Genomic DNA, 24,616 nt, shown 5'->3' on the forward strand with positions numbered 1-24,616 from the left:
ACACCATCGAGTTAGAAGCTGAAGCACCTAGCCAGGATCCCTGGCAGGCTTGGGTTTTGCTCACACTAACTATCATTAGTCTTTGTCACCTGTATTGCAGTCAGTCTTCTCCCATGAGCATGCAGATTGGTGTTAAACTTTCTTTTTTTTACTAAGTCCTTTACTATCCTTGTGTTTTCTCCATTCCTATGCATCTTTTTACAGTTGATAATGAATAATGATGAAATTTAGCTTAGCAGAAAGTTTTGACTGAATATATAATCTTTTGGAATTATGATCAGAATTTCCAGAGTCCCAGGTAAATCAGAGCATTTGGCTTATCCATTGTTTCAGAATTTATTAGGGAAGTATCTAAATGTTCAAGAACATAAAAATGTACAAATGGGTGTTAGTTGAATGGACGTAGTAAGATTTTTCTGGCATGCAAAGCACAGTATTTATGACTTAATTTAATCGGAGAAGAAAAATATTGAGTAGGTGACGAGGTAAAAATGATGACTGTGTATTATGTTTTTGCCATGCAGCTGAACAAACACATTCAATGACAGACTTTGGCAGGAGCTGCAAAGATGTTCTTGACAATGGCATGAATAAATATTAGGTGCTGTACACAATTCACTGCATTCCAGGCCTTGAGCAAAACCAGGTGAGCTTTGCCTGGAAAATGTGGAAGAAACAATGTAAGAATGTTAGGAAAATGTAAACAACTACAGTATTCTCCCGAGCTGCTTTGCTGTAACATTTTCATTTGCATCAGAAGCAACTCTGTCATTTTTTATCTGCTCTACTTTCATTGCACTTCTAGGAATCAATTAAACTCCCAGTTGCTTTAGAGTTCATGGTAGGCACTTCAATATTACCTAAATGAAGGACTTTATACCTGCTAAACAAAATATACTGGTCAGACTTAATTTCTATTAGTGCAATTACTTTACACAAATATAAAGGAAAATAAATACTTCAAGATTCTTGGTGATCAATACAGAAGCAGAGGGGACGTCACCTAATAATTTAAGCTAGAAAATAAAGGAAATTAGAGATATGCTGTACAACATGGATGTGGGCTATGATAAATAACTAGTAGTAAGACAAAGGCCTGCCAATGTACCTATTAAAAGAATAAATATGACAATTTGGAGGAGAATTTCCATTTACAAATATTTTTCTCAAAGCTGTTTTACAGTTGTACTCTCTTGCTAGAACCTACAGCAGCATGGGTAGCTCAAGCCCAGCTGACTGCTGAGGAGAAAAGAGAGATGGGAACATTCTGCAGCAGTTCTCTACTGTTTATTCTGAGTCCATTGAGTAAAATTTAATTCACGGTTCATCTTCCCATCTTCAGTGTTCAGAGGGGTAGTGACAACAGTACTGCTTTTTCTCCTTGGTTTTGGTAATTTGAGAATATTCTCATTTGGTGTTGCAACAGTGGTTTCCAATAACATCTGATGTTGGTTTTACATTGAGAACAGTTTGCACCTCTGAAAACAGTTCTGTTTTCTACTGGTCTGATTTCAAGTGTCCAGTGTTCATTTCAGAAGTAGTGGTCTTAAGTGTATTCTGTCTGTGTCCCTCCAGAAAGCAATGGGAACAGTCTGACTGGAATCCTAAAGACAAAGCTGATGTGGTCTGATGCTTCTACAAGGGATAAAAATGCCTCTCCTTTTTTATAACATGATATGTTTGTGTGCCTGGGATCCTTCAGGGAGTTCCAGTAAGAACAAGCCTCTAACAAAGAAATCATTGGCATAGCTGGGAAGGAGAGAGACAGTTTATAACACTTCTGCAGTTCCTTTTCTGGAAGAAGTCCCAGGCGTAATTCAGAGCAGCTTCAGACTCCTTGACCATCTATAGCCTCATGGGGATGTTTTAGGATCTAAGGACAGATGTGGTATTAGGCTGTCCAGCCCATAGCTCCCCTTATTCACTTGTTTACCTGTTTTGTGAGGGATGTGGGAGTTTGTGAGGATATATGTCAGCTTCCTGTAAGAACTTCAAAGGGACTGGGCCTGGCACATTTATTAGTGCCTTTTTTTTTTTTTTTTTTTTTTACTGGGAAAAAAAAATTCAGAACAAAGTGAAAATTCATCTTGTAGATTTGGCTTTCTCTCCTTTGTTCCTTTCAGGAATGAAACCAATGGACTCAGAGCCTTAAAACACATACTATATAAAGCATAGCAAACAGCCTATAGTGACGTACTGGTAAAAAAGGCTAAAGACTGTGTTTTTATGTATAGTCTTTGGATGTCAAGATGATAGATACTAAAGGAGTAAAAATAGATCTCCAGTTTAGAACAGTTTGGGTAGCTGAAGATTTATGCTGTATTGCTATCTGTGATTATAATTTCGTGTCTGAATATGTGCCTTTTGGCTTTCTCCTCTAAGTTTGTAGAGATGGTTGTTTTGCTCAAAATGACCAATATACCTTTTCTATGATACCTGTTCCTTAGCTGTTGTCTGCTATTATTAAACAAGTTAAACAATAATTTTCTGGATTAAAAGGCTCCCAGAAAGGCAGATCAGGAGACATGCTGATCTGTTTGCAATTGCATATTGCATGAGGAAAGTGAAGAGTTTAGCCTGAGCCTCGGTTGAGGGGTGACTTCATCAGGCCATTATTGTACCTGTTAGAACCATTTGGTAATGACTGTTGCTAGGGGAAGTTTTTCTGGAGCAAATATGTCTCACCTATGAACATATATGGTTATATTCTTAGGTATGCTTGTGAAGCTAAGAACTTGGGGTTTTGTTTGTTTGTTTGTATTTTTAAAGGCATACACTTTGGGAATTCTAGTCTTAATTACAGTATTTTTGTGAAAAACTTGACAACTTGGGCCCCAGACTCTTAATCAAATAATATAATGTTTGCTTCATTTGTTATGTTAGCTCCGTCTAGAGATCCATCGCTTGTGTCATATCTCACTAGGTTCTTGACAATAGAGAGAGCAGTCTGGGAACATTAGCATCATGTACATGGCATCTATGATTGTCACACATGTGTGTTGGATGCACAGCAAAAGTGTTGCTTTGAGCTACCTCGTCTGAGTTAATTTACATGCTTCACCTGTCTGTTGCTATGCAGGAGGTTTAAGCACAATCAGTCTGAAAGAATTGAGGGGGCTTCTGTGTTTCTGTGTAGAATCACTATTGCAAATCAGCTACAAGAAAAACACTGAAATGTTCCCATATATGAATGTTGGGGCACAGGCTGCTATCCTGTTTCACAAATGATAAATACACTAAATGAATTATTTTTAGAAAGTATAGCAAGAGATCACTAGGCAGTCAGCCAGTTTCAAATCTTGAATATTGACTGTGCAGATCTTTGCCTTTATCCTGTAGTCCTTAACAGCAGAACCTAACAGCATTCAGAGACAAAATTTTGGTTGAATAAAGCTATGGTTCAGCATAAGAATGTTTTCAGGGGTGCAAACTGTTCTCAATGTAAAACCAATAGCAACTTTTATTGGTGTTAATGAAAGTTGTGTTGGTAAGTGAAAAGGTAAGAGACTGAGTGAATAGGAGCAACTCTGACTTAAGAGCCAGAATAAGTGAGCCCTTTGATTAGAGGAGATATGAATACCCTCAGAACTGAAGGGGGCAAGGGACAATTTCTCAGTCGTTTTGCTAAACTTACATCTACCCATGCAATCCAGTTGCTCCTGGAGACATTGCTTAGGCATTGATATTTATCTTGTTTTGTTTCTTATAAATCATCCATGATAATGCTTAAATAAAGTTGGTAGAAGAATAGATGCTTTTTCTAATATTATCTAATCTTGGTTATACTTGTAACCTCAACTTGATAATGGAGAAATAATTTCTAATTATTTTTGTTTTCATAACTATCACAGAAAGCCCTTAAATGGAATTACTTGAATAGTTTAAGCTATTGCACCTGCAGGTACATAACAGTTTCCAGTGGCACAGGCATGTTTCAGAAGATTGTGGCAATCCGCTCTTGATTTCATTGCAGGTTGTTTAAGACTGCAGTTAATAGAATCATAGAATCATAGAACAGTTAGGGTTGGAAAGGACCTCAAGATCATCTAGTTCCAACCCACCTGCCATGGGCAGGGACACCTCACACTAAACCATGTCACCCAAGGCTCTGTCCAACCTGCCCTTGAACACTGCCAGGGATGGAGCATTCACAGCTTCCCTGGGCAACCCATTCCAATGCCTCACCACCCTCACAGTAAAGAACTATTTCCTTATATCCAATCTAAACTTCCCCTGTTTAAGTTTTAACCCATTACCCCTTGTCCTGTCACTATAGTGCCTAATGAATAGTCCCTCCCCAGAATCCCTATAGCCCCTTTCAGATACTTGTAATGAAGCTGGCTCCTTTGATTAACTTTGGTACTGACTGGGATTTAAGTGTGATTACACTACAAGAAAGAAGAATTCTGCATGCTTCCATTTTATTTCTGCAGAGTTAAAGTAATGGTTCAGTTCCTGAAAATACCAGGGCAACTGCTGACCTATAGTCACATCTTTGCTCTTCTAGCCTGAACATTTTTGTGCTGAAGGATTTTGTTCAGTCAATTATTGCATTAAATTCAATAAACTGATTATACCTTATGGTTAATTTGGTCTCATGTTTACAAAACTCCTATAGAAACAATTATTTTGTAGATACTGCTCAGCAATATTATATACATAAATATCAGTAATAACTTTAATTTGTGGTTAGTTAATGATACATGTCTGATCACAGTACTGGAAGGACTATCTCTTGGTCTATCTCTTGTACTCTTTAAGAGGTATGCAAGCAAATAAAAGCTCATAGTTGTATGAATGAAGAAGGAATGGTAGAGATGCAAAAAACATTTCTGGTTGCATTAATACATTAATGCCTCTTTAAGGATTTTTGTCTGAAAAATATTCTGTGATACCTTTAGTATTAAATAAATGAGAACTAAATTTTTATTGCTAAGACAGAAATTTTACAAAACCTGTGGATTCCCATTTTCATGAGTTCCACAATGGTCCAGATGCCCAAGCCATAGAAGAAAACACCCCATTTCTCTAAGCTACTGTACAGTTTCTTGGCAACTGATGATAAACAGATATTGCCTGCTAGGAAATCTTGCTCCTTTTTCTTATTCTAAATGTAGTTGAAATGAAAACCAACACTGTCACCATACAGGCTCCAAAAATAACATATAAAATTATATTTATAATAGAACCTGGGATGCAATATTACAGGAAGCCTTTGGGCTTAACCTTATTGTAGCAAAAAGGTGTAAGAAGTTTTTCAACTCCAAGCAACAATGGCAAAAAAAATTAATTCAGACTCTAGTCATTGCCATAATGCCTGATTTGGCAGTAATTCTTCAAAAACATGGCAGTCTGGAACGATATATTCTGAATATTATAAATTCCTCCATTTGACAGAAATGTCCCTGCAGGTTCCTAAATGACAAATTTAGCTACTGCTTTAGTCTTTGGGAGAATTTCAAAGAGCTGAGTGTCTGAACATCATTCATTTAAAAATTTCACTAGAATTTTATGTTAGTGACTTTGTGTTGCAATTAAAAGAAATTGATACCAGAACAGGTAAAATTATGTTATCCATGTTCTGGAAAAGTTTTTTTCTTCATTCTGAAGTACTGAAAATATTCACCAAACCCATAAGCCACCTCTTTGCTGCTACCTTGAATTCTAACATTCCGATGAAGTTTCCTAGGAGGACACTAGATATTTTAAAATGTGGCAAAACATAGATTTAAAGTTTGAAAAATAAGGCCTAAACAGCCAAGTAATTATTGATTAATAGTACAGTGTAAAGATCCTAAGTACACTGTTCTAGATGGAGCCAAACTCTTGAGAATTTGATTAAATCCTGAATTAACTGCGAAATAAAGTGTGTCAGCATTTGAACTGTATTTTCTTATGGATAAGTGACCTTGAAGAATTATGGAAAACTGAGGAAGTAGCAGAAGATCTCAGTAGACCAGGACTTCCTCGAAAAACTTTTGTTCTCTGTCAAAAGTTTCCCATGCGACTATTTTCATCCTATTCTAAAGGGTAGATTGTGTTCTCATCTTGAAATACAATTTATTGCAAATTTTCCCCAAGAAAAATGACTTAGTTACAGGTGGGTAATTCTATCATGCAACAGTAATTTTTTTTTTGAGGGAAAAGCCTTCAAACCAAAAAAGCAAAACATCATGTTATTGCACTGTAGGAAGAACATACAATTAATAGAACTGTAGAGTAAACAGGTCACCTGCAGCCCTTAAACTAAATAAATTCACCATAAACATGAAAAATTCTGCAGGAAAATAACATTAAATACAGCAATTGTTTGAAGTGCACTCACTGTTCCTGCAGTTCTTTTGTTTAATGAATACATTTCAAACATAAGTATAACACTCGAAGTTTGACTTTACTCTCTCTTTGAATTGCCTTGCAGTTAATGGCAAGGAGGACTTTACTCTTACCTCCCAAGCTCTATATCGCTTCTTCTGTAACTAGATAAATAAATACCTGCTACAGTCTCACATTCTTCTTTTTCAGCAACTGTGCTTAAAGAGTCTCTGACTTCAACTGGTTTCTCCCAATTCACATCCCCCTCTCTAGTTATTTTGATGCAACTCTTTAAAGAGGTATGGGAAACTAGGTGAGGGAGCAGGATTTGATTGAAATATTCCTCTGCGTTTGTCTACTTTTTCAGTGGTATTTTAAATTTAAACCCTTTTCCTTGAACTGCTTCCTGTGTGTCCCTACAAACAGTCGTGGCAGCACAACTGCAAGGGTCGGGCAGGGCAGGAATTAGGGTTGTCAGCAGCAGGAGAGGGAGTTCCTTACACTGGAATTGCTAGCAGAATCATTAGAGATTATAGCTGTACAGCCATCTAAATCAGAAAAAAGACTTGGCACCAGAAACTTGGTTCAAAAAGAAGACAGCAATGATTAATTCACTAGAAGTACAGTGAGATACAAACAGCTCACATCAATGCACCTGTTCCCCACTTTTTGGCACAGTATATAAGAAGAGATTAAATGTTTCTCTCTATACATATATTATCTGGTGGTACATGTGTGTGAGAACACGCATAGGCAAGCAGGCACATGTGCAAGTCTCTTTTTGCCTCCTGGTTACGGTGCTTGGCATGGGAACTGAGCAGAGAGGCCTGGAAGCAGGAAGTGGAGGTGGCTACTAACATGCAAGATGCTGCGGGATCTGGTCCCGTCGACAGCCATCAGAGGAGACTGCTAGAAACACAGGCTTGGGTGTGGGTTTGATTTAAAACATGTATTTGGGTAATTAAACTGACAAAGATTTATTTATTTTGGGGAATGGAACTGTGACACGTTCTGTGAACTTTGATTCTATCTGCTTAATTTTTTGAGATAGAGTTTTGAAACTTGTAAAGCACCCTAACCCCCTTTCCTTTTGCAATATGCATAATGCAAGAAGCTGCTTAGAAACACAAAGATCTCACTCTAGATTTCCCAAATTGGAAATGGAAATATTTAGATTGTAACTCTTTTCTTTGGGTTTATATATGATTTTTACATGAACAGGTTCCTAAAGTTTTAATTATATGTCATTTATTTAAGGTTATATTAATTTCTTTCTAAGTCTTGATAGGAAAAGGTTGATTTAATTGCTTTTCAAGGAGCTGTTCAGTTCATTTGCTATTGTTATGTGGCATGTATCATGTCCCATTTAATTATTTTTGTTTCAGCACAAAAATTATTGTCTGTGTTCTCTGTTAGCTCTCTTGTAGCTGCATGTGTCCAGTGGACACTTTTTTAGTGTCAGTAGATTTGTCTTTAAATTTCTGTGTGAGCTTACGTGAATACAGCAGGGAACAGAAATCCAACCTGTACTTTTTTTCAAAATAGTAATATTTATTATGAAAAGAATTTATTTGACAAGTCATACGCCTACCTAGATCCTACAAGAATGCTCATGTGAGAAACACCTCCTCTCAGCCTGGCTCACAGCATCCCAGGCATCCTTTGGAAGATGTGTTCCATGCTGGCCCAAGCAACTGCCCTGCCTGGTGGAGACATGCAAGCAGCAGGTCTTCCAAGCCACTCTCTTTCCAAAACAGTCAGGTGCCCAGAGTGATTCCAAAGTTTGCTCAGTTTTTTTCTGCCCATTACTTACCACTTTGAATCTTCCAGCTCTGCCCTCTTTGTTCTGTACTTTGCCAACATGCTCCAGGAGTAATAGACATCTGCAACAACCCAGTTCCTTTTGATACTGCCTGAGCAAGGGACTATTCTCATGGGCTGATGGTAACTGTCAAAGGGTGGTTAGCCAGAAGAGCTGAGGGACAGTAAGCAGATTTGATGGGTTTACTGGTGAGCAACAGCTGCTTGAGGACATATGAACCAGCCCTGGGTGTGCTGTGTAGGATGGAGCTGCAGATTTGTTTGTTCCTTTCCATGTAGGCCAAACAGGCAGGCAGCCTCATACAGATGTTGTGAAACTTACTGGTGAATTCACAAAACAAGCTTTTCTCACAGGTGCTTTCCATAGTGCAGCTGCATTCTATCTGCTGCCCACTGGCCTTTGTGAGGAATTTTCTAATTGCTTTTCATCCTAGCCAGCCCTGTACTGCTCTAGAAATTTCCTAAAGACTTTTGATGGATGCTGTAGCCATGTTTACACTACCTGTGCAGTCTCAGCAACACTGTACTGTCTTATGTGAAGTCTATTAGCTCTAACTCAATTCTATGTTTGCTGTCATCTTAATTATTTTTTTCCAAAACTATACATGTTTTCAATAATACAGTGGATTCTCCATGTGTCAGCCCTGTTGACAAAGAATCCCATTTGATTTGCTCTTAGTCTTTATTCATCAGCCACTCTTTTTTTTCCAATTTCCAAACTGGCAAAAAATAAATGAGTTCAGAAATATTACATTGAAGTCCATCAGTGTTGGACTCAGAGTTGAACCAGGGAAGACAGACTTTATAATTCCTAGCTAGACAGACAAGGTAGAAAATAGCTGATAAATGGCTGTTATTGTGTTCTTTTTAGTCACAGAAGACAGAAATATTTTTCTCTAAATGTACTGCTATTATTATTAAGCAATTTAAAAAACAGAATCTTTTCTCCCAAGTTTGAGTTGATACTTCTGTTGGGTTATCATTTTATGTGCTTATGTATGTATGAACTGCAGGTGACTATTCAATAAATCCATTTTTCTTGTCATTAATATTAGAAGATTTCTAACTTCCACTTGCATGCTTTATTTATGATCAAGTTCTTGCAATCAGAAATGTGATCTTTAATAAAATGAAATGTATGTGTCTAATGGAAAGAAGCATTAATCATGCAGAAAGCAACCAATGCACATTTATTTCTTCTTGCCATATTGTCACATTGTATTTCCATAGGTTAATCATGATTTGTAAGTAATATGTAAACGTATTTTCAAGGAAGTGCATTCCTTTAGTGCGCTGTGAGTCCAAATAAACAAGAGTATGTTCAATTCCTGCTCCTATTCAGTGAGAAGGGCAATCCAATGTCCATTTACCTCTGCTTTGTTTCTAGGTATTTCTATTATATTGCATGTTGTGGATACCAAACTGATAGACCTGCAGTTCCTTAGAGGACGCATTTTAAACATCACTACCACAGTGAAGTGATTCCAATTTTCCATAACCTTACTGAAAGTTAGCTCATTCTTTGTAATAATCACTAGTGCTCTCAGAAATGCAAATAAATTACTGGTATTGATATTGCATTTATTTACACTGTTCCATCATGATTAAAACCTACCTCCTGCAAAACAACTAATCTGTGAGTTAGTTTGTTAGTATTCTGCTTATGGCAACTTGGGGTGTTTATTTCTCTGTAAACTCATTTTAGAGCTTACTCTTTTGGCAAAGAACATTTTCAGAACACCAGCCTTTCCACTGAGTGAACTGTTCTGTATTTAAACCATACAAATACAAATCACACAAATGGAAAAGGTGCATTCGTGGCAGAGCTGTAACAGACAAGAAGATGTGAATGAAAAATTACTGAAAAAAGTCTTTGAATAGTTGCATTAATTTCTACAAGAATTAATTGCAGGTATCATTATATCCCTTTTGCACTCACTGTCATCAGCAGCCACTAATCTGTTGAATATCACAGGACCACGCATAAATGTAAAATGCCCTGCACAGATTTCTTTCTGTCCTGGGCTCAATGTGGCATCGCTATGCACAGCTGACTAGGGCTGGCCGTTCAGGATATGGTCAGTTACACTGAGGCAGTGCAGCTCAGCTCTCAAATACTGAACAGTTTGTGTTACCTAAGCAGATGAAAAAAATTAGACAAAGAACTGCTGTGTGCGCTGATGGAGCATTGTCAGGCAGACACAAAGGCTTTCAGTGCCAAACGTGTACAGCAGCCACTGAGTGGGTAAAACAGAGATAATCCCATTGCTTGTTCCTCCTGCTTGTATAGTGTCTGCCACATGCACCATAACATCACCTGGATGTTGGATGAAGCTGTGGAAGCATGAGGTAATCCTGGTGCTGGATGCCCTGCAGGCTTTGGCACAGGAATGGTTTTTATCTGCTGAGCACAATCAACTCTAAAGTCTTTTGAGTATGGCCAGAACTTTAGGCAGAGGTGAAGCCTGAAAACTTAGGCACCCTGAGGTTTTGATGGCTGGGAAACTGGGTGTGAGTGTGGGCAACTGAGGATCTAAATTTTTAACCTGGATGCCTACAATGGCAGCTGGATTCTAGATCCACCTGAATCCCATCCTTAGCCCTTACAGGAAAAGCCCTGAGAACAAAATCCTTAATAGTTGTAAATTGACATAGTACCACTGAGTGTACTGAAGTTCACATAATTTACACTGCATGCACAAGAGCATTTGGCCCTCTGTCCTGAGTTGGAGTCTTCTGCAGCCAAATCAGCACGTAGCCGGTATTAGAGGAAGCCCATTATAGAGGAGCTGTATTCACCCGTGTTCTCTCTCTGGGAGGTCTTTCTCTTGTTCTTTCATGATTTCTGTAGCTGTACCAATGAAGAGCAGAAGTCACTGCCACTTAGAAAATAAGTTGGTTTTGTCCAAAGCTACACAGCAGAAATTCTGGCTGATGAAGCTGTCCTCTGGGCTGGGGACTGTGTGTCTGTGTGAGGAGAGATTTGCAAAGCTATGCAGCTGCCCAGGGGGAATATCTGTGCATTCTAAGGATCTTTCTCCTCCCTTCTTTTTATTTCTCCCTTCCCCACATTTATTTTCTTTGTCTTTCTCTTTCTTATTGAAGGAACTGTTCCTGTTCAGCAGCCTATTCAAGATCCATTCAGGACTGTCACTTAGTGAAATACAGAGCTGCAGGCATTGCAGGACAAACAGAGCTTTTGAATAACTGATAGTTAAAAGGCACTGTTTGGCAGTGCTAATTGTACACAGAGTATTGCCCAGCTGTACTGCTCTATTTATTGACTTGTCATTGTATATATTTTATAAACCTTTGTTGGCCTTGAAAATTTGCTTAGGCTGGTACCCAAAACTCAAAGTTGGTGCCACAATTTTAATTGAAATATGAGAATGTTCCAAACCCTTGCTTCCTTTCAGTATTGTGGTAAATTCCCTGCAAGTAAGAATATTCCCAAGTGGTCTTCTCAAAATGCTGCCTCATATTGCTTCAAATTATGGACCAGAAGTTTTGCATGATTTTATGCAAACTGTCGGGGAAGGACTCTGGTGAAGTAACTACTTTACTTCAGAGAAAAGCCCACGAAACTTTTCCATCATTTTCCTGTCTTTTGATACTAGTTTATGGTAATAATAGCAAGAAAATTCAAAAACATTGAGGAGTGGCTCAGAAACAGACCTCTTTGAGACTGTTAGACATAAGCAAAAAACTCAGACAGTGAGTTTGTCCATGCCTTGAACACAAGATAGTTTTGCTTGCACTTTGCAAGTGAGGCTACTGTTGTGAGTTTGAAGTGACGCTTTGCCATCAATATCCGTCTCCTATGACATATACAGCTGATAGTAAACCAGTAGGAATTTGCTATGTCATGCCTGCATTTATGCATTTTTCCTTCAACTAGAATTTAATTTTTGCAAGATTCCCAGCTTTCCAGAAACTGTGAAAGTGAGTTTAGTGTAGAAAATTTACCCATGTTACTGTACTTCCATGGTTTTTAGAAGTGGTGTACAATAACCCAAATAAGACACGGATTATCGAGGTACCACTGAGATGTACTGGTTATACTGATACAACTACAATGGTATAATTATACCAGTATGGTAATATGAGTAAATTTTCTTGTTTAAACAAGCTTCAAATCAAACCCTTACCATTATTAAATTGTAGTTTTGCATTATAAACAGTAATATTATACAGTTTCAGGTATTAGAAATATTTAGTCTGTCCACAGGGGACCAGAAAAGAATTATACCCTCAGGGTGTATTAGTGCTTTGTTTCTTCTAATTTTAAATGTCTCAAGGGAACTGAGCTTTTGCCATTTCCATAGAGACACTATTTAACAGCTCAGAGATCTTTCTGTCAGGAATACTCACCTTACAGTCTCAAATTTTTCCTATTATGCAAGTTTGGTAGTATTTTTAGCTCCCTTGGATAGCTTTATGTGAGAGAGGTGAAAGGGAAGGAATTAGAGAGAGAGATACCAGAAACAGTGAAGTCTAAGGAAAGCTCTAAGTGATTTCTTCATTTAAAAAAGTCATAGCACTGCAGATTGAATGTTGCTCTCCTCAGCGCCTCTAACAGTTTGAATGGTGTTATGATAAATGTAAACTTAAAAAGATCTTAATGTCAAATGGAGCAGGAATTTTACAGAAACAAGTGCAATTTCTTCTAGAGATAAGAGTAAAATATTGCTTTGAATCACTCTAGTAGATTTCCTCACATAATCTAATATATCTGCTTTAAACCTCAAGAAATTTGTGCTGGTTTATAGACAGTGAGACCTTGCAATGAAATGGAGAAGTGGGAGTTAACTTTAAAAATAGACTGGCTTTCTCCCAAGCAGTGAGTGCTGACAAGTATAACCATATTACTAAAATCACATCAGCAACGTGATATATTAAATAAAAACATGATCGTCTACAGCCAAAGTAGTTTGTATTTTATCCATGAAAAAGCATTGTGTTACATCAATCTGTCCAAAAAATGGGGCACATCAGAAAACAATGTTAAGAAGGCTTTTAAAACACATCATTGAGATTACAGCACCTTTAAAAATAAACAGCACTGAATACCAACACAGGTAAAATGTCATTATGAAACCCAGATCTGAAATTCAACGGCATGCTTTATAGCTTTCCAGTGTGTGATAAAATCTGTTCACCAGATGTACTATCTGTCTCCTGTGTAGCATACTTGAGCATCATCTAGGCCTGAGGCCCATTTATTTCATGTAAATGCCTTCCCTGTGCACACCTTAGGGCACCCTAATTCTCCATTTTATTTCAGGCACTGTACAGGGTACCATCTGGTAGCGTTAAGCTCATCTCATTTTATTGCACTATTGCAGTGGCTATATCCAGCCCTATAGCTTTCTTTCAATGAAGAGAGAGTTCGGTTACTGCCAGCTATTTATTTTTGCCAGAAATAAAGTAGTTTTTAACTATACACATGCACAGTTCACATGTATATCAGTCTCACCTGAAGCACGGGTCACTGCTTTTTATCCCACATGGTTAAAAATAAATAAATGGTGACTTGCTGATATTCAGGTACAGCAGAGTGCTGGGATGGTGTTCTTTCTGTTAGGAGTAAGAGATCTAAATTCTTTTTACTTCTCCAAGTAATGATGTCTTTTTAGTATCTCATTTTTATTGTTTCTATTAAAATGAGCAAAAGATATTGTATCACACCTTAAAAAGGCACCTTGCAGGAATAGCTAAGTATTTAAAGGTAGCAATATACCTCTCAACTGTACTTCATTACAAAGTTCATTTGCTATTTTAGGCCCGAATTTACTTCCATTCATCACATTCCTGCTGTTACCCTCTTGTTTGTTCTTGTAAATTATCGCCATTAAAAAAAAATTACAGGAAACTTCATCCATTTCTCAGTTCTTCATTGTCTGCCATTTTCAATCTTCTCCCTCCTTTTGAGGCTTTGTCACATATCTTAATGGCCTTATTTTTTAAAAAACTCCTTTTTGTGCCAGCGATTTTGTGCTCTTCGTTATTGTTACTTAGATGTCTAACTACCTGCTTGTGCCTACAGACGAGGAAGTTGGAAGCCTAAGTGCCATTAATTGCTCCCACAGTTTTCATGTGCAAAAAGAGAGCCTGGGTTTTCAATCTCTGAATTTTGCTGGCAATAGGTTTGAAGCACATCAGGTTTGAAGTGCAATACTGTTTTCTGTGGTAGAGCCAACTTCTACTTTCCTATAAATTCTTCTGGCTTCAGAATGGCTGCATGCTGATAAGGCAGAGCAAAATTACTGTCTTACCACTCTAAGCTCTACCACTGCTGAAGAGGAAATAAAAAACCCAACTTTTGCTAAATCATGGTGGAAGCATCATGTGAATCACATTTGGCAACAAGTCAGATGTCCTACAACAAAATACACAAGTTTCAGTGTTTCTTAGATGTATGAAATAGATCCCATTCCCAATGTCAATGGCAGCATGAATGAAGAAAAACAAAACAAAACCAACCCAACCTGCTTTTCTCTCCCAGACTTTTTAAAAGCTATTTAAACCACATTTTCATTGCATCCTATTCCCCTAGTGCTTTTTGCGTAGGCAACCTGAGGACCAGATTAAGATTATCTGGGTGCAGCACATCAGCCTCCATCCTTCTTCCGCCTCTGTAACTGTCTCTGGAGCAGTCATTGGGCAGGATATCAGCCTTTTAAGAAGTACGTGTGTCACTCGTGAGCAACTGTTACGTTGGGCAATGCAGGCGGAGCTCAGGCAGTGCAAATTCTCCCAGTCCTCACAGCAAGGAGTGACAATGGCATCTGTCCTTTCTCACCCTGGGCAACAGCAGAGGTTCCCTTCTATTGAAAGACAGAAATGTCCCACTTCTTTCAAGTATGGTTCCAGGCTTTCTGCAGACTGGCTGATGCCATTTTGTGGTACAATTCAGTTCATGTGCCACTCTTCTCAGCTGTGAAAATCTGGATGAAACATTGATGTGACTGAATGCCCCCAGGAGCTGGAAAGTGTCTGTCTTGATCTATCCCCAAACAAGGCAACTGATGAAAGATATTTAAAGAGGGTTAGAAAGTACTGAGTTTAGATAAATATTTAAGTTGCTCACCTCCCATTTCAAGTGTTGGAAATTACTGTCTTTCCATAATCTGCTGCATATGAGAGCAGATGACAGTGGACCTCCTCAGAACTAGTTTTGGCACAGTTCTGGGGAGCAGCACAAACAAACTCATCATAAAAAAAACATTCACTGAATGCATTTTCCCCTTTCTCCTGACTTTCATATTTGTTGATAACTAATGGCCACAGGATGGCATTAATAGCCATGTCTGAAAATGCCACCTTCCAGATAAATAAATTATAACACAATGAAACTCAAAAAAAAAGTGGAGTTATGTTCCTTTGTGTGAATTCTGTATGTTTTGTGTTCACTGTCAATGACATATGTAGGTAGATTCGCTTGGATTAGCTGTCTGCATTGATATAAAGGAAAGGTGAATGAAAAGAATAACTCTATAATCGTGTGTTGTAGGAATATTTTACTGTTTTCTGTCTCAGCTGAGATTGGGAGTACTGGATTGTGACTAAATAAACTGTGATTCTTAGCAGCCATACAAAGTACATTTTTCTGATGGTCTGATTTTCTGATGGTCTGTAAGTCAGTAGAAGTCTCCAGTGAGAAAGTAAGTTCATATTTATTTTCCTGGACAGTTCCATCTCATTTAGCTTTCAAGCCACCTTATTCTGCAGAAATGTTAATGCTAATCTCCTATGTAGACTCATTTCTCCCTTTCACCCCATCAAACAGAACATCCCAATAATTCCAGATATATTCATATGCAAAAGCTAAGTGTCTGAACTTAGCTCTTAGCTCTTAGCCACCATAGGCTTTAGAGGAGCCAGAGCTTAGAAATTCTGGTAGATAGCTGAGTCCTGAGGTTTTCCATATACCAGGAAACTGTGCTTTAAAGAAGGGAAGAGAACTTCAGAGCTGGCAAGGTGTAATAGACAGGTGTGAGTGCAGCAGGGTACCAGACATTATCTGTTGAAGGACTGTAGTCTTAAATATAATTAAGACTGTTCATTTGGCATAACAAAAAGAAAACTTGTGGATTTTTATTGATAAAAATGCAAATGTGATAATTTGAGCTAAAAGGGGAAATGTTACAGCACACACTCATTCCTATTGAATTTATTTTCCATTAGCAAAATGCTAATTAACCATTAATCATTTGATAATGTATATGTAGCAAAAGCAGCTGAAAAGTCAGATTGTCTAAATAAACAGCACAGTAGCCAGTCAAGGTGAAAAATACATTGCTTCTTTATAGAGAAAAGTAGAAATCATTGTTTCCCCTTGCAGAAATTGTAGCTGTGGCATACATACAGCCTTAGTTACGACACCTGAGAGTTACATCTAGCTAGTCAATCTTTTCCTGCAAGTGGCTGCAGTTAAATGGAAGCAACAATAAAACAGACTTATCTGTCTCTGCAATCAGACTGGGAAAAAACTGTCTTGGGATTCATTGGACAGTGGAATTTGAAAGCATCCCATTCTTGCAAAGGTTTCCTCTGGGCTGAAGGATGGCTTCCTAGCGCTAGTGACTTCTGCTCTGAGCTAATTTCTGCTCCACTCCCACTGCACATTTTTGCATGGATAGGCCCCTGGAGTGCTGTGCAGCCAGACCTGCCGGCATTTCCTGTTTATTTCAGTTTCTGGCATGATATTGGATGTAACATCTCAGCCTGGAAGTATATTAAATGAAGTGTGCATGCAAATTACCAGCAAACCATTTTTCCATTTTACAGAAGGTTTGTGTTCAATTGGTTCATTTTGCGAGACTTAGTTCTGTAGGATGGGTTCAGCTTTTTTCCCATTATAAAAAATCCCTAATAACCAGTCCCACACCTGAGACAGTGAAGATTAAAATCAACCATTCTGTAGTATATGAGAAGCAACTATTTTTCATAGGCTTCTTACTGCACATTTGGGATTACAATTTCATATTATGCAAATGCATTTTATGAAACCATAACACAGAAATGTGTACTATTGTTAAGATGCATTTGCAGCCTAGTATGTGAAGTCTCCAAAAGAGCCATTCTGCTGTCTTCTCTCATTGTGTATTATGAATAATAAACAAAACATAGTTAGACAGATTCTGTATTACAGAACAATAATAATAAAAATTGCATCCTGTCATTAATATACATCAACAATGTGTATCCTGGTAGCTCAGAAAGACATCTCAATGTGACTGCATATTAAACAAAAAGTTGTCTAATTCATAGCAGGAACAGGGACCATTTGGGACAGCTCTGTTGTACTTGGAGGGAGGGACAGTAATCAAAATCCTGCTTGTTCTTCTTTCAGCATCACAATGGCATTGTCTTTGTCACTGGAGTCATTGGCTGCATGCTAGTTCCTGTGTATTACCATTATACTCTACAAAATACTAGAAGAGTCCTCAAAAATAGCTGTTCTTGTATTTGTTTTCTAAAGAACTCCAAAGCAGCCTGGCTGCTACTGGAATACCAATGCCTTGGCTAAATGCTAACCTATTGACAGTACCACATTCAACGGTTAGGTTGATGAGGCCATTCTGATGCAGAATCACAATTATATATTACTTCTTCTTAAATTAGTAATGTGAAAGGAAGTAATTTAGCAGCCTTCCCACTTCTGCCTGATTTTTGCACTTTAGGTGCAAATAAAATGTGACTTACAGGTGTGCTCCATTTACAGTTATTTCACAGATCTCAGAACTGTGCAGTGTCAATTTTCCTTTATGCACCTCACAGTCACAGTGGCTAAGGGGAAAAATGTAGCTGTCCTGCTATTCCACAGGTGAAGTCTTTAATAAAGGCACCTTTACAGGTATTCTGGTACTGAATTAGGTTTAGTCTTTCTGATAGAGCTGTTTCCAACGTAATCTTGCCCATATAAGATGAAATATTAGAAAGGCTTTAAAAAAAAGTCTTTTGTAGGTTGAGTTGACCACAAGTTCTGGCTATTACTACTTGAATATAGTTATGTGACATTTAATTAGAACTGCCTTATAACTCTTTATCGTAGCAATCTCTCTGCTTGCAAAGCTGGAAAAAGATTAACTTAATAGCACAGTTCAGTAGAAAAAGCCAAAAGGAATGAGCTCTAGAAAAATATTACTTAAATTCAAGCATCTCTATTTTGAAGATTCCTACAGGTATCAATTAAAGAAAATTTCATGTCTAGATTGCAGTAAAATCATGATATATAAACCTGAGGCAAACAAACACTTGAAACGATGCATTCTGTATAACAAAAATTGCCTATCTATAGAGTTCTTTTTCTTTTTTTTTTCCAACTGAAAAAAATATTTGAAAAGGTAATTTCACCAGACATTTGGAGACTTTGAAGTGCTTTTCTGTCCCTTTGGTTCTTTATGAGTAGGTAATTTTTACCCATGCTCTACTCAACTGAATGTTTATAAGACTGTCTGGTCTCAAAGATGCCAGCTAAAAAAACAGAATTGCCTTAAAATGACTAACATAAGATTTATTCATTTACCCTTTAAGTACCTTGCAACTTATTTCCATTTTTCTCCCTCTAATTTTGCCTCCAGTAAAATCCTAAATTTTTCTCATTTGCTGTGCTATTTTAATTAGTCAATTTTCCCTTATTTGTACAAGTAAGCAGTCTTACAAGTTTGAAGCTGTAAATCATCCATCCATTAAAAACTCTATTTCCTCATATTGCAAGTTCGATTCATTTAGGAAAGAAAAAACCTTGGCATGGAACAGGATTATGCAATGTCATGGACACATTAACATTTGGATCAAAATTTTACATTGTGTCAGCCAGTAAACAGTATAAATGGTTCAGATTTGCAATAAATAATTGTCTATTAATACCTTGGCATGGTGTAGCAAATTAAAGTCTCACTTCAGTAAGCACAGACGTAGGTAAGAGCTGGGGCCTAAAGAAAGCAACTGCCATGCAGCATTAGAGTAGAAAGAGAGCATCATGAAGCTCTACTGTATCTTTCCAGCAATGAGAATAATGTATACAGACTTAAACAGTAATAGACGAACATAGGAAGTGGTAGGTTGTAGACGCATTTAAGTCTAATCAGGCAGGATTTAGAACAATTTGTTTTAGATGGCCTGGCAGACGCTTCCCCTGCAGAAGATTAAGAGAAGCATTTTGAAATACAGCATTGCGTGCTGTTGCATACAGAGCAGAGCTCATAATTCAGGATGATCAGGACATACGATAGGGACCTCCTGGGTCATTATGCTGGGTCCAATCCTGTGGTACTTTAACACCCCCAGAAATCTTACCTATACACTTCTTCCGTTAAGTTGTCGTTATTTTGCAGCTTGCAGGTTGTTGCCAATTGTCTCAAGATTTTAACAAATTTAATTGCCAACTGAAATTTTGTCAAATTACTTCAGTAACTTCCTGCCCCACAGACTGTGAGCAGATGGTCCTGAATGCTCAGTATCTGAAACACAGATTTCTTCAGTTCAGTTTCTTAATGTGGGTTATTCTGTGACTGTTTCAACAAGTAGATATGCTGTTACTTCAGCATGGAAAATCAACACAGAGAGAAGGATGAAAAGAGATTAATTTACAAAATAAAATATATATGAGCAATTAGGTGTTAATAATTATTTCTAGAGCTCCAGTTCACAATATTGTCTCTCAGCTGCCTCTAGCGGTGTCATCCATGAACCATGACTGTTGTTACTCCAGTTTTGAGCATGTTTTTGTTTTTGCATTACCAACTCAGCCCATAATCCTGTAAAACAATCTAGCTTGTCCATACACTAATGGGAAGGCATTAATCAAAACATTGTTCTCTGTTACATTAACTATAGAGCAATATCTCCTTATTTTGTATTTCTTAATAGTTTCTTTGTCTAAGTCTGTTTAAAAATGCAGCTTCAATGTGCAGTAGTACAAGTCTTCCGTGGCGTATGCTTGGTTGGCTCATAATCTCTCTTTTTCTTTGGCACTCTGTGTTCATGTCCTTGGTGTCTGGAGCACGAGTCAGTGGGTTTTTAGGCAGAGTACAAGGACTGTATTTTGTAGGCAAGACAGCTTATTTAAAGTAGGTCCGAAGCTGGTCCTGCTAGCTGCACAAGAGAAGGGCTTAAAAATCTTCCTGAGTGGCAGTTTACAAGCCAAACAAAATGTAATGCTTGTTCTGAGGGAACACAAGAAGGATCTGCTTTCTGCATTGTCTTGTGCAGTGGAACTAGTTAAAAGGGATATAAATGTACCCATGACACCTGATGCCTCCGTGCTTGGGAGCTCCTTGAATAGACTTGAAAGCTTTTTCCCTAGTTCTTCAGCAGCGTTGTGCCTCTGCCCAAACCTCTGAGGCTATTAATAAAAACTTGAAAATCATCCATCTAATAAAATTTGTGTCACTCCTTGAAACAGACCTCTTTAGATAACTAATGATTTGCTCTGTTTGTGCAGCATACTCTGTTGACTTCAGTCCTTGCATAGTTACTGTGAAATAATGCATGCTATTACACGGTTAACCACACTGTAACTTCACTGGAAGCAATGGTAATTACAGAGTAAGTTGTGTTAATCCTCCTGTGCTATTGTTTGATAACTGTATGATTAGCTTGGGTCACCTGTGCAAATCAAAGTTGCTTGGTAATGTTTCTCTTCTCCCTTCTTGTAACAATCAGAAATAAGTTAGAACATTGATGGTATCTCAGCAGGGTACGTGGATCCAGATATGCCAGAGGAATGCATTGTTTTCTATAGGCAACTCCTATGTTTAATGTTATCAGCAAAAAACTGGTTTCAGGGACAGAGGTTAAATGCCTGTATGAGCAGCTGTACTTCCGTTTTTAGCACCCTCATTGAAATAAGGCTTAATATTACACTGAGTAGAATTCATTACCACCCAGTTGCTGTTTAGAGACTTGTGAAATGAATCAGGTGCCCTCAATTCACTTTCAGTCTTATAAGTTATGAATTTTGAGCAAGAAAGACACAAGTCTGGTGAAACAGTGAAATATCTAGAGCAGGATATGAAGTAGGCAATGATTGAGACATCTTATAGCACTCAAAAGACAGGCGAAAGCTGCGGTCAAGCTAATGTTTGTTTCTGTGCAATCACTGCTCAGAGGCTGCAAGTCACAAGAGATGACAAGGTGTGACTTTTTTGCATAAGCAATAAAGTCTACCCACCCAGAGTGTAACACGGAGATAAAAAAGGCTAGGGACATGTCCTGACCTGACATGATTCTCTTTTATACCGACCTGAGTTGCATGCTAGAATATAAAGAATTAATAACACGATACATAACCAATTCGCATCAGTGTTCCAGCAATCTGTGAAGCACTATTTAGGCATGCCTTCCCTGTGACACATTTTCTGTCTCCAATCTATCACAGAGCAAACCCAACATAACAGAAGCACACTTATCAATGTGAACAATATCATCCCGGTGCAGAAATTTTCACAGTTAATTAAAAAAATCAAATATAAGCAGTCCAGCTCCTCACTAAACTAATTAAAAATATAAATATAATAAGCCCTGACTGAGCTTTTGACAGGTCATTAAAAACACAAAAATTGAGTCAAGTACGAGGACTAGTTTCAATACATAATAGAGTGAAATAAAATCGTGAGGCTGAAGTTAAATTAATACTGGTTTTGTTTCCACTGTTCCTCACCTGGTGTCAGTGGCTGAATTTACACAGTGCAGTTCACGGAAGGAAAAGGCCTGAGCAGTTTACTTTGTAAAGTCAAAGATGCCATTTACTGCTTCCTTTTGGCTTTTAAACCTGCTTCCCTGGCAGCATTACCAGCTGCGTGTGTTCCATGCAGTGACTTTTTGACTGCAAGTTTTGATGTAATTTTCAATCCTCTGAAATTATTTCAGCACTCACATGTATCCTTTAGAAATAACTGGTTAGAAGTGGAACAGTGCTTTTGGTGCATCAGCTTAGGGTTCCCAAGCAGGACTAAGATCTAGCAAGCATTTTCCTTGTGGGAGCTTTAATACTGTGAGATAAGGCTGCACCAGGCTGTCATACTGGCATTCCCTGTTTAATATGGGACTCCCTGTCCTGAAGCCACCAATGCTGTATACAGCTTAATTCATACACGGGCTCTTGTCTAGGGTAAATAAATACTTCACTTGCTGAATTACAACAGATCTAACTTCATAAGGTTAGTTTTGTGCTTGGCTGTGAAATACCATTTGTGTGGAATTCTCCAACGTAACTACAAAACCCAAACAAAGCCAAAAAAAGTATGTGTGTAGCTACTGTGAATATTTTTCCTGCTTGCCTTGATTTATCAGCAGTATAATTTCCTTTGAAGGCCATTTCGAGGGGAGCATCTTTAATATTCCCTATATTGTTCGGAGAAAAGTGGGGGGGATGCCATGTACATGAACATGTTGCGTCCTAGCATGTTCCAGCTTTCATTTACTGACATCCCACATATATTCACTTGTATACAATGTCCAAGAATGGTGTGTAATATAGTTTCAGCTGAATTGATTTCCAACACGATTTGACCTGTCTGTAAATTGACATGAGCTCAGTTTCTATGATCTGGACTTGAGGGAGCTTGTTTCCTGGTGTTAGCAAAGGAGATGGGGAATCACAGCTATGGGTGTAGCCGAGAGCCCCTGTGCTGAGCCAAAAGGATGAGGGAGTATCCAACAAGAAGTTCCCCAAAGGATATAGGAGTTTCTGCCTGAAGGCTGGTCTGCTTTAGGAACTCCCCTGCAGCAAGCAAGAATGTGACCTTAGCACAGAGCACTGTAACACCCCTTGGACAGGCCACCCAAGGAACTGCTGTGAAGCGGATAAAATGCTGTAGAGTCACATTCTTGCTCATTCTGATTCCTGCTATGCAAAAGTGCCTTTGAATCTGCCTCCCCAGTACTGAGCTTCCCAGCCCAAAGGAGTCAGGACTGCTAGCGTTTGTCATTGTTGCTGTAGCCCTTAGGGTTTGCCTGTGCTTGTGTGCATACATGTTTCAGAAAGCCAGAGTCCTGCACCAAGCTGTGCCTCGAAAGGAGGGATTAATGCCTAGAAAATATCTTAGTCAAAGAGTTTAGACATGGTTTTATAACTTAGTTAATGGTCTAGTACTGAGAGGCTTGAGAAAACATGGCAAATGAGTATTAATGCTGGATCTTCTTCATTCTCTGTTCTTTTCTACTGCTCTATATCAGATGAGTCTCCTTTTTATCCCTAGCATTAAGTTTTTATCACTTTACTAAAATACTATAAATCAATAAAATAGGGCAGAAAATTGCTTTCTTACATCACTGCACCAACATGCCGCTTGTATGGTCTGGAATGACAATGAGACATCCATCTTTCTGTGGACAAAAATGCCAGTTCCCAGTACAAAATGCCAAGTTTTATATGACTAAAAATATTCCAGACCAAACATTAGCTTCTGCTGAGATGAGAAATGCCTCCTTCACTTTTCTCATTTTTTGAAGATCAAGAGAAAATTCTAATTCTCTAAACACAAAATATTATTAATTATTATTTATAATCTGTCCTAACCCTCTTTTCCTACTCATTCTTCTTCCTGAGAATGTTTCCTTGAATCTTATGCCAAGATCTGTGAAGACCTTTTCTGATTGTTTTGAATTTTTTTTGTTTAATTTTTAAATATACTCACTAGGGGGGATGCTCATAAAATTCAGCCTCAGCCACAATCTGGACTATGGTCTGCCAAGCTCCACATAAATAAATCATCAAGTCATTTTGGCATCTTCTGGGCCAGGAGGAATATCTTCAGGGTAGATTTAGAGACATTGTCCTATAAAGTATGTCCTTTGTGGAGAAAACTATGCAGTAGCTGCTTTAAATCTCAGATATTTGAATTTTTGCAGGTAGCCAGGGCCTCAAAATACAGTGTAAGATGTTTTAATTCCAAAATGACAACTGTATTAATTAGTCTTCCCATCTGCTATCCTAGCAGAAATGAAATAAAATCCCTGAGACCTCAGGGTAATAGGAGCGGGTGATGCTGGAGATGATTTTGTGCTAAAACGCCTGCAGAACACACAGTGAGTAGCCATTTGAGACTTTCTCTTAGCAATATGAATGCTGAAACAGGGCTAAAGCAGCCAAACATTACTCGGCTTTGCACTTTCTAAAGCCAATCTAAACACTGAGACACAAGGCTGCTCCAGCTCCAGATGAGCATGCTGGGGTTGGCCTGACAGCAATGTTGGCCTGTCAGCTGGCGGCACCTCATCCCCCTCTACCTCCCTTACACCATGGGGAAACAGAACCTGGGGTAAGTGGAAAAGAGCAACCGCCTCCTTCCTGCAAAGGCCCTGGGGGTGGCCAGTTGGGCAGGAGCACCACAAAGGACATGTGCCCTGCAGCCCAGGCTCAGAGCCGAGTCGTGGTCTTGGGACCTCCATGCTGGCCAGGATTGATCTCTGCCGCTGGCTCTGAAATGGAGCTTTGTTCACCTACCCCTTGTGGGGGGCATCTAAAACAAGG

General features: G+C 38.4%; 1 long non-coding RNA gene across 2 annotated transcripts in view; it reads left to right on the top strand.

Moving 5' to 3' along the window:
* The window catches only part of LOC136011098 (uncharacterized), a 191,925-nt gene that overhangs the window by 160,601 nt on the left and 6,708 nt on the right, over nucleotides 1-24,616 (top strand). The window contains exon 3 of one of the 2 annotated variants that reach the window (XR_010611202.1): nucleotides 24,084-24,158. The exons of the other annotated variant lie outside the window; for it this stretch is intronic. This is a non-coding gene — a long non-coding RNA (uncharacterized LOC136011098). Of the gene's footprint in view, nucleotides 1-24,083; nucleotides 24,159-24,616 lie in introns of those variants that run through there. 2 annotated transcript variants of the gene reach the window in all.

This window comes from Lathamus discolor, chromosome 3 (assembly GCF_037157495.1).
Source record: "Lathamus discolor isolate bLatDis1 chromosome 3, bLatDis1.hap1, whole genome shotgun sequence".
Lineage (NCBI taxonomy): Eukaryota > Metazoa > Chordata > Aves > Psittaciformes > Psittacidae > Lathamus > Lathamus discolor.